Source organism: Sinocyclocheilus grahami, unplaced genomic scaffold (genome assembly GCF_001515645.1).
Source record: "Sinocyclocheilus grahami isolate Dianchi unplaced genomic scaffold, SAMN03320097.WGS_v1.1 scaffold2120.1, whole genome shotgun sequence".
NCBI classification, from domain to species: Eukaryota; Metazoa; Chordata; class Actinopteri; order Cypriniformes; family Cyprinidae; genus Sinocyclocheilus; species Sinocyclocheilus grahami.
Window position 1 is genome coordinate 74443 of NW_015507299.1, and position 11310 is coordinate 85752.

Consider the following 11310-nt stretch of genomic DNA (forward strand, 5'->3'; position numbering starts at 1 on the left):
AGAGGGGTTTGTAGAGAGAGATGCACTTTCTCTCTGTGTGTGAACCGTGAGGGTTGCCAGGCGACAGGGTTGCCTGGGAGCATGACTTTGATGGACAGTCACAGTGTAACAGATTGGAGCCCCTGCCGTTTACAGATTCACTGCAGCCGTGCAGACGCTGCAACAAAATGGCTGCCACCGGAGCCGCTGCTGATAAATGACTGAGGAAGGCAACTAAACAAACTAGAGCTCGAAGAGACCCAGAGACTTCAAATCCCGCGGTCAAAAGCAACAAAGCCACCCACACGCACACTTGCTCACGTACATATGCCCACATTCATCTCAAAGGCCTGTTATTGCTACTGGCAGCTCTCAACAGGAGAATGATCGAGTCACATGAAGATCAAAGAAAACTTCATCTTGTGTGGGTCAAAATGGAAGAAAAAAGGCTCTCAAATGCATAAACTTCTCATTCTATAAATTTGAGGAAATGATATGCATATAATCCTTATTTTTAATCTTAAAAAAATATGTATTCATGCAGCACATTTACATTTATTAATTTAGCAGATGCTTTTATCCAAAGTGACCTACAGTACAAATGAGGAGCATCTCACAGAGACAGAAAGCCAATTGTAACCAGATTAAGGTGTATTTTACAAAACATACACAGTGATTTTATTTTAATACCAGGGACTCCAGTTTTGTACAGAATGCACACATATTCAGCCTTTCTACACGAGGTATCCAGATGAGTTATTTCAATTCAATTCAATTCAAGTTTATTTGTATAGCGCTTCATGATACAAATCGTTGCAAAGCAACTTTACAGAAAATTTAATTTCTGCAATATATTTAGTAGTAGCTTTAGTACTAGTGGTGACTGTCAGTTAATGTACATATGGCAGAAATGTATGGAAAAATCAATTAAAGATGTTATCAAACAGACGATGAACACTTTTAACAGCAATTATTAGCAAATATTATTTGATGCAATAAAACTTATAGCAAAATGTGGTAGTTCTGTATGTTGTTTCAGGGTTGGCATCATCTGAGGTCCTCTGAGGGGTTGCATCATCTCTTCTCAGGTGTTCTGGATCCAGACTGAAGCTTGTGTAAATCCTAGTTACCACGGGATGTCAATCCCAGCAGAAACAGAGAAACAAATAGAGATATAATTAGCGTAGCTGCTGTTTCCAACCAAGCAACATTGACTTGTTTAACCCTAAGCTAAAAAATAATAATGTGCATTTGATCAGATATAACTGCAGTACAAGATTATGAGATGCATTATTTGAATGCTTGGCCAAAGGGATGTGTCTTTAATCTAGATTTAAACAGAGAGAGTGTGTCTGAACCCCGAAAGTTATCAGGAAGGCTATTCCAGAGTTTGGGAGCCAAATGCGAAAAAGCTCTACCTCCTTTAGTGGACTTTGCTATCCTAGGTACTACCAAAAGTCCAGAGTTTTGCGACCTTAGGGAGCGTGATGGATTGTAGCGTGGTAGAAAACTAGTTAGGTACGCAGGAGCTAACCCATTAAGAGCCTTGTAGGTAAGTAATAATATTTTGTAACTGATAAGGAACTTAATAGGTAGCCAGTGCAGAGACTGTAAAATTGGGGTAATATGATCATATTTTCTTGAGCTGGTAAGGACTCTAGCCGCTGCATTTTGGACTACCTGTAGCTTGTTTATTGAAGATGCAGGACAACCAGCTAGCAGTGCATTACAATAGTCCAGTCTAGAGGTCATGAATGCATGAACTAGCTTTTCTGAATAAGAAACAGGTAACGTGTTTCATAGCTTGGACATGCTTCTAAGATGGAAGAATGCTGTTTTTGTAACATGGGTAACATGATTTTAATTTTCAAAAGACAAGTTGCTATCCAATATAACACCCAGATTTTTGACTGTAGAGGAAGTAACCGTACATCCGTCTAGTTGCAAATTGTAATCCACGAGATTCTGTGTACTGTTTTTTGGTCCAATAAGTAATATCTCTGTCTTATCCAAATTTAATAGGAGAAAATTATTGGTCATCCAATCTTTTACATTTTTAACACAGTCTGTTAGCTTAGATAATTTTAAAGTTTCATCTGATCTTGTTGAGATATATAGTTGAGAATCATCGGCATAACAGTGGAAACTAATCCCATAGTTTCTATACTAATATAATATAATATAATACAATATAATAATTATTTGTCAGCTTTGTATTGAGAGCTCTTTGGAATGGGTCCTTCCCCAATAAGAAATTAATCAAAATCAAAAAGAGCTTTATTGCCGGGTTTGTTTACACACACAAGGAATTTGTTTTGGTGACAGAAGCTCCCACAGAACAAACAGAATGACGGTGACAAGACACAGATAATAAAAACAAATAAAAATTAAATAAGTAAATAGGGAATAACAATATACAAAAAATATATATATTAGAAAATACGCAATGTACAAAATAGACAATAGATAATATTTGTGTGTACAGTGTGTGACAATGCAGTAGTGGATCCAAGTGCAGGCTTTATTCAACAGAGTGGTCAAAACAGGCAGGGTCAAACACCAGCAAACAGGTATAATCCAGGGCGAGACAAAAGAGTAATACACAAAACCGGCGAAGGTCAGGGCAGGAAGCAAACAATCAGAAACAAGGAAACAGTCCAGGGTCAAAAACAAGGCAAGGCAAGGCACCAAGGAACTAGGAAACACAGGAAACATGGTAACTTGGGAATGCTAAAGGCTAGATAATAATCAGCCATGTGTGTGAGTGTGAGGGCAACCTTTATAGTCCTTCTGATTGGAAACAGATGGAGTCTGATAACGAGTTTCTAGGCAGAGGGTTTGGGGAAATGGAGTCTGGGCTTGAGTGGCAAGGGTAAGGGATTTCAGGGCAGGAAGCAAACAATCAGAAACAAGGAAACAGTCCAGGGTCAAAAACAAGGCAAGGCAAGAAGGAACAAGGAAAACATGGGAACTTGGGAACGCTACAGCCTAGACAATACTGAGCCATGAATGAATGAAAAACCATGCTTTAAATAGGGTGAGACTGATGAAGTAACAAGACACAGGTGAATGCAATCACTGATGATGAGTCCGGCAAAGGATTATAGGGAATGTAGTTAGTGAGAGTGGCAAGAGTTAGGAGTGGAGTTTATTCCTTATTTAGTGTATTCCTTACTTGTTCTATTTTTTATTTATTTTTTATTCTTCTTTTTATTATCTGTGTTTTTGTTCTGTCGCTGTCATTCTGTTGCGCTGCGGAAGCTTCTTTCATGAAAACAAATTCCTTGTATGTGAAAACAAACCTGGCAATAAAGCTCATTCTGATTCTGATTCTGAGTGGAGTGCCCTCTGGTGGAATTCATGGCCGCTCCAGCTGGAGATCGTGACAGTTATGTACAAATGCAAGGAAATGTAAACAAGTATATGTTAAATAAATATATAAATAGTGTTGTGTATTACAGATGTATTGCCAAATTAACTGTTCATCAGGGAAGAAACCGTTTTTATGTCTGGCTGTTCTGCTGCTCAGTGCTCTATAGCACCGACCAGACAGCAACAATTCAAAGAGAAAGTGGGCTGGGTGTGAGGGGTCCAGAGTGATTTTACCAGTCATTTTACTCACTCTGGATGAGTGCAGTTCTTGGAGAGTGGGGAGGGTTGGACCAATGATTCGCTCAGCAGTCCACAATCTGCTGCAAATTTCTAAGGTCTGATTTGGTAGCTGAGCTGAGCTGAACCAGACAGTTATAGAAGTGCAGAGGACAGATTCAATGACTGCAGAGGATAACTGGATCAGCAGCTCCTGTGGCAGGTTGAACTTCACCAGCTGGTGAAGGAAGTAAAGCCTCTGCTGGGCCTTCCTGGCAATGGAGTCTAAGATTAAGGTCAGCATTTACTTTACAAGCTGCATTCATCAGCACAATGATAAACACAAAACGCCATCATAACTGAACATTAAACACAAACAAGACTTTCCCTTTAATCAAAAGTACATTAAATAATACTTAATTTCAACATTTACTCATAAAAATCAGCTGTCCTGTTTCAGTTGTCACGGGAAAAAAATAATAAATCATGTAGTCCTAACAAAAAAAGGATTAAGTAAACGTCCATTTTTCAAATGTAAAAAAGGATTGATTGTAATGAAGAGCACAAGTTTGAAGATCCTCAAACAGCTTTGCATTGTTACAGTATCGCATGAATGACCCATGCACTCGTATATACACCCAGATCTCCCTGTTCATTTGTCAGCAAAAGTCCACTGGATAATGAGTCCAGGCCTATTTATTTTACATCATCTAGTGGACTTTTGCTGACAAAAAAGAAGATCTGTGTGCAGGTAACATGGAGAAAGAGTTCAAGTTTCAGAATTTGTTTGAGTTGTTAACTAGTGTAAAGGTGATGACTTCACAATCACATCAGCACTGATGCTGTCAGGCAGATAAATCAGTGTGCTGTGGAAATGCCAGTGTCATCATGACCGCATCAGTCTCACATCAGACCGCCGCTTTGTATGCCTGAAATGTCATGACCCCCAGATAAAAGCACCATTGTTTGCTATTTGAGATACAAGCATCAGTACACAAGTTAATTAGAAATGAGTAATGAACAGAAGTCGTTGGTGTGTGTAAGGCAGTAATTGATACGGTGTCCATGCAAGCATGCGCTGTATGTTTATGTTAGGATATCTTCTCCTCTTGTATAAGCTAGTGACTGTTGTCTTTTATCTTTATAGAAGAGTATGTTCTGTGTGGGAGTTATCTTGCTTTGCAGCTTAAAAAAGAAGAGGGATGTATACTCTGAATAGTTTAATCTTCAGGCATTCTCACACCTATTTAGTTTGGAGCATTATATTCAGCACTTGCTGAGTTTTCGCTTTTAGTTCTGTTTGTTTAGCCATGTTTGAAGACTGAAATCATACTCAGACCCATACCAAAGCAACTGGATAGAGAACTGGAACAATCATTACAATCAGGAAAGTTATTTTTCCCTGTAGTAGAGCAGTGCACACACCCACACACACAGGATAGTAAGGACAGCCCTGACATGCAGGTCTCGTCAGCCGTCAGCAAGTGAAGGTTTGAGACAGACGTCGCACTCAACAGTCTTTCACTCACAAACACCATCTGACTGTCAAACGGACAAGCTGCGCTTTAGTATCGAGTCTGTTAGAGAAAGTGTTATGGTACTACACAGAGTGTGTGTTTTGGTGAATTCAGTTAAAGGAAATAAAATAAATCAACATTATTTGTAGAATAATGTTTAAAAAAAGCATCCCTCTCCTTTTAAAAAAGTTACATTGAGTTACTCATTATGGAATTACATTGCAGCAGAAATTACAGTTTGTACAATCGCTAGGACACATTTGTCAATACTTAGGTCACTTTTTCAAAAATCTTCACACAGCGAGCATATCATCAGTCTATATGGGCTAAACTGTGGATCATTTATCATTGCCTTGGCACAAAATACATTCATTGATGCCATCTGTAAAATTAAATTAATTCTATTATCACTTCAACACAAACACAACCAAAACTTTATGTACTATACAAACCAATTTTCACATGTTTACATATTATTTTCAAAACTGTTAAACTTAAATTCAAAACTTATCACAGTACAAAAAATAAGACAAAAATAAATTTTTTACAGTAATATAATATAGAAAAATATTCTGAATGTAAAAAATCAGATACTATCAAAGCAGTTGCATGTAGCTGAATATCTTTTATTACCATCAAAAGGGGAAATCTTAGGAATAATGTTGTACTGTAAACATGGACCATGTGACATACTGCAGTGAATTATAAATAGTAGAGAGTATCATTCTTGTTTTGTAAAGAAATTTTACAAAAGAATACATTGTCTAATGCTGCATGTTGTTAGTGTTTTTTAGGTTGCTGTGTTATGAGTGATAAAGTGTGTTTGTTAAGTGAAAACCTTTGCTAGTGTTATGTAAGATAGATTTGATTTGAGACATGTCTGAAGTGTTTTGGTAGTTTTAGTGCATTTTGAATGGAAATGAACTGCTTTGTCAAGTTGAAAGATGCTTAGGAGAACTGTGTGAAGAGTTATGAAAAAGTGACTTTAGTATGGAGAAAGGTGTCCTAGCGATTGAAAAAAATTGTAAGTCACAAATCTCTTCACACAGTTCTCCTTGCCAAACTTTCATCTTGGTATAGCACTAAAACTACCAAAACACTTCAGACATGTCTCAAATCAAACAGGTAGCATTATACAATGTTTGTCTTTGTAAAATGTCTTTACAAAACAAGAATGAAACTCTCTACTGCTTATAATTCACTGCAGTATATGTTACATGGTCCATGTTTATATTACAGTACAAAACTATTTCTTAGTTTTCCCCTTTTGCATAGATGGAAATGAAATCGAAAGACTAACACCTGTGTAGGTATATCAGATTGCTTTGATTCTATTTTATTTTAATTTTTAATTTTTTTAATTCAGAATACATTTCAGTATGGTATTACTGTAGACATTTTGCAAATTTCTGTCTTATTCATTTTTGTATTATGTTAGGTTTTGAACATAAGTTTAACTGTTTTGTAAAAAGTATGTGAACGTCTGTTGTTTGTGTTTAAGTAAGAAAATAATTAATGTAAATTGAAAGCTGTAGTCACTGAATGCATTTTGTGTTTCGCCCACATAGACTGTTGTTGTGCTCACTTTGTGAAGAGTTTTGAAAAAATGATCGTAGTATTGAGAAATATGCGATATCCTAGCGATTGTAAAAAACTGTAAATGTGGAAATATGAACCTTACACTTTCATAAAATCACTTCTGTTAAAAGTTATTTAAGTTGTAAAGGGTTTACAGCATTATAATTTTTCAACAAAGTTGTAAAACTGTATTTAACTTTACACAGAAAAGGTCTGTAAGCCATTTTTTTCACACTAAAATCAAATTTAACATATATATTGTCTAGGTCTTGTGGCTAAACCATTATAGTATTGTAAAGTTTACAGATAGTACCCAATCATGGCCATTGTAAGTGACACACACAGATTTCAGTGTTTTTGTTTGTTTGATTGTTTGTTTTTTATTATTATTATTATTATTTATATAAGACTGTAGGAGGAGAGGAGAAAAGGGAACTGGACTGGGACTCGAGCTCAGGTCGCCTAAAGTATACCATCCATATGGTTCTGACAGATATTGTTATGACTCCAAGGACTAGGTGGAAAATAATTTAGTGATAATCAACATTATGCCACGAATTATGCCAACTGAGCTTAACATTTAATTACTCATTAATAACCATCCTTTTCCTCTCCATCAGACCTCAATCACAACCAAAAACATCAGAAAGGCTCATATACATGATGGGACTCAAGTCCAGATACAGCCTCGTTCCAGACAGAATACCAGAGGTGATCTCCTTCAAACCTCAGTGAATTCCCACGTCACGGTCACATGAAGTACACACCACAAGATGGCGCAATGGTTCTACAAAAACATTTTTAGCAAATTCACATTCAAGTCATAAACACCAAACACTCATGTTTGCTCTAAAAAAAGTATTACATTACACACTTAATGTCTTTTCCAAAATAAGCTTATATTTCTATAGCAGGACCTTTTCCCATGACCTGTTAAGTCATTTCTAATTACCAGATAATTATATTTTTAAATGAATTTTGACTACGTGTTAAGCCCATGTTTTAGACCATCATGAAATAATGCTTCTCTGTGAAGTCAGAATGATCGATAGGTGTCTGACTTACAGCGCCATACATTATTTGCCAATTGGTAGGTCGAAATTTCTACATTCTGCTTTGTCTGGAACACACCATTAACATTGAGAGAGATAGAGAGAGAGAGAGAGAGAGAAAGACAGAGAGAGAGACAGAGAGAGAGAGAATGCAGAATATATGAATAATATCTGCAGAATATCTGAGTACAGTGAAAAACTATACTCTGACTATAGAGATGGGCAGATATCGACAAAACTGGCTGCCCAAAGAGAGCCACATCTGCCCATACTGTACCCATGGAGAAGCGGAGACAGAGCAACACTTCCTCTCCCGCTGCCCTAAATATGAAGCAATTAGAAAGAAATTGTATCCAAAATTTGAAATACTTTGCCCTGACTTCAAAATGTTAAACAATAAAACGCAACTTCAATATTGAGGAATTGCCCTGCTATAGACTATTGGCTGTGCTAATTAGAAGGCGGCCACCGAAACTGGGTGGAAGCTACGGTGCCTTTTTCCAAGGTTGCGTAAGTTGTGGGTCTGTTGCGTTCCCACTCAATGCTACAATAGGCTAAGCCTGCCTAGAGGTGTTAAAGCAAATGTGGTTTTACAACAGGTGTCTGTAGGGTAGTGGTCATCACGTTTGCTTTACACGCGAGAGGTCCCCAGCTCGAAACTGGGTGGAAACAGCCTGTGGCTTTTGTTCAATCTGTGCAGAAATGGCTCTTTGGTAAGCAGGTGGTCGAAGCTGCAAAGACCTTAATTTTGAGGTAGGAGAATTCAAGATTTTAAGGAACTCTAAGCAGACTGCCACATCGAATGAACTCTGTCCTACTGTGAATGGGATTTACTCAGATTGTAAATCTGCATTTTAGAGGGCAGAATACAGTTTCAATTTAACCTGAAAGAGCACAAGAGCACATTTTTCGAGTTTCTGTTAAATAGTGGTCATCACGTTAGCCTAAAACACAAAAGGTCCTCGGTTTGAAGCTGAGCAGAAACAGAGTTTTATTTTTGAGGGAATGCATAAACTCTTTGCGACGTTCCAGGTCATTTACTGCTGCTGTCTCCAGATAAGTTTCTGTAGTGTAGTGGATATACTTTTAGCCTTACATGAGAAAGGTCCCCAATTCGAAACTGGATGGAAACAACAGTGCCTTTCTCCAAGGTTACGTAAGTTGGGGGTCTGTTTTATTTTTGAGCCTAACCCATCCGAAACTGGGTGGACACAATGGTGCCTTTTTCCAAGGTTGCATAAGTTGGGGGTCTATTGCGTTCCCACTCAACGCTACACAAGGCTAAGCCTGCCTAGAGGTGTTAAAGCAAATTAGACTTTAAGACAGGTTTCTCTAGTGTAGTGGTTACCACGTTAGTCTTACACACGAAAGGTCCCCAGCTTGAAACTGGGCGGAAACAGACTTTGGCTTTTGTTCAATCTGTGCAGAAATGGCTCTTTGGTAAGCAGGTGGTCGAAGCTTCAAAGACCGTAATTTCGAGGTAGGAGAAGGCAAGATTTTAAGGAACTCTAAGCAGACTGCCACGCCGAATGAACTCTGTCCTACTGTGAATGGGATTTACTCAGATTGTCAATCTGCTTTGAGGGCAGATTACAGTTTCAATTTAACCAGAAAGAGCACAAGAGCACATCTTTTGAGTTTCTGTGGTATAGTGGTCATCACGTTAGCCTAAATCTCAAAAGGTCCTCGGTTCGAAGCTGAATAGAAACAGAGTTTTATTTTAAAGGGAATGCATAAGCTCTTTGCGATGTTCCAGGACATTTACTGTTGCTTTCTCCAGATAAATTTCTGTAGTGTAGTGGTTATCACTTTAGTCTTACATGAGAAAGGTCCCCAATTCGAAACTGGGTGGAAACAACGGTGCCTTTTTCCAAGGTTGCGTAAATTGTGGGTCTGTTGCGTTCCCACTCAACGTTACAAAAGGCTAAGCCTGCCTAGAGGTGTTAAAGCAAACAAAGCTTTACGACAGGTTTCTGTAGTGTAGTGGTCATCAGGTTTGCCTTACACGCGAAAGGTCCCCAGCTCGAAACTGGGCGGAAGCAGACTGTGGCATTTGTTCAATCAGTGCAGAAATGGCTCTTTGGTAAGCAGGTGGTCGAAGCTGCAAAGACCTTAATTTCGAGGTAGGAGAAGGCAAGATTTTAAGGATCTCTAAGCAGACTGCCACGCTGAATGAACTCTGTCCTACTGTGAATGGGATTTACTCAGATTGTCAATCTGCTTTGAGGGCAGATTACAGTTTCAATTTTACCTGAAAGAGCACGAGTGCGCATCTTTTGAGTTTCTGTGGTATAGTGGTCATCACGTTAGCCTAAAACAAAAAAGGTCATTGGTTCGAAGCTGAGCAGAAGCAGAGTTTTGTTTTAAAGGGAATGCATAAACTATTTGCGATGTTCCAGGAGATTTACTGCTGCGTTCTCCAAATAAGTTTCTGTAGTATAGTGGTTATCATTTTAGCCTTATATGAGAAAGATCCCCAGTTCGAAACTAGATGGAAACAACGGTGGGTCTTTCCAAGGCTGCGTAAGTTGGGGGTCTTTTGCGTTCCCACTCAACGCTACATAAGGCTAAGCCTGCCTAGAGGTGTTAAAGCAAATGAGGCATTACGACAGGTTTCTGTAGTGTAGTGTTCATCACGTTCGCCTTACACATGAAAGGTCCCCAGCTCGAAACTGGGCGGAAACAGACTGTGGCTTTTGTTCAATCTGTGCAGAAATGGCTCTTTGGTAAGCAGGTGGTCGAAGCTGCAAAGACCTTAATTTCAAGGTAGGAGAAGGCAAGATTTTAAGGAACTCTAAGCAGACTGCCACGCCGAATGAACTCTGCCCTACTGTGTGTGGGACTTACTCAGATTGTCAATGTGCTTTGAAGGCAGATTACAGTTTCAATTTAACCTGAAAGAGCACGACAGCAATTTTTCGAGTTTCTGTGGTATAGTGGTCATCACGTTAACCTAAAACACAAAAGGTCATTGGTTCGAAGCAGAGTTTTGTTTTAAAGGGAATGCATAAACTCTTTGCGACGTTCCAGGAGATTTACAGCTGCGTTCTCCAGGTAAGTTTCTGTAGTGTAGTGGTTATCATTTTAGCCTTACACAAGAAAGGTCCCCAGTTTGAAACTAGATGGAAACAACGGTGCCTTTTTCCAAGGCTGCGTAAATTGGGGGTCTTTTGCGTTCCCATTCAACGCTACATAAGGCTAAGCCTGCCTAGAGGTGTTAAAGCAAGCAAATCTTTATGACAGGTTTCGGTGTTGTAGTGGTCGTCACATTTGCCTTATATGCGATAGGTTCCCTGCTCGAAACTGTGTGTGAAACAGACTGTGGCTTTTGTTCAATCTGTGCAGAAATGGCTCTTTGGTAAGCAGGTGGTCGAAGCTGCAAAGACCATTATTTCGAGATAGGAGAAGGAAAGATTTGAAGGAACTCTTAGCAGACTGCCACGCCGAATTAACTCTGTCCTACTTTGGATGGGATTTACTCAGATTGTCAATCTGCTTTAAGGGCAGATTAGAGCTTCAATTTTACCTGAACGAGCACGATAGCAAACTTTTTGAGTTAGGGTTAGGTTAGGGTTAGGGTTAGGGTTAGGGTTAGG

At 38.7% G+C, this 11310-nt stretch overlaps 2 non-coding genes across 2 annotated transcripts; both read left to right on the forward strand.

The window, feature by feature from the left end:
• Positions 1-9683: 9683 nt before the first annotated feature.
• trnav-uac (transfer RNA valine (anticodon UAC)) lies at positions 9684-9756 on the forward strand. The gene has a single exon. It is a non-coding gene; the product is annotated as a tRNA-Val (tRNA).
• A 570-nt stretch (positions 9757-10326) lies between these two features.
• Positions 10327-10399, forward strand: trnav-uac (transfer RNA valine (anticodon UAC)). The gene has a single exon. It is a non-coding gene; the product is annotated as a tRNA-Val (tRNA).
• Positions 10400-11310: the final 911 nt, after the last annotated feature.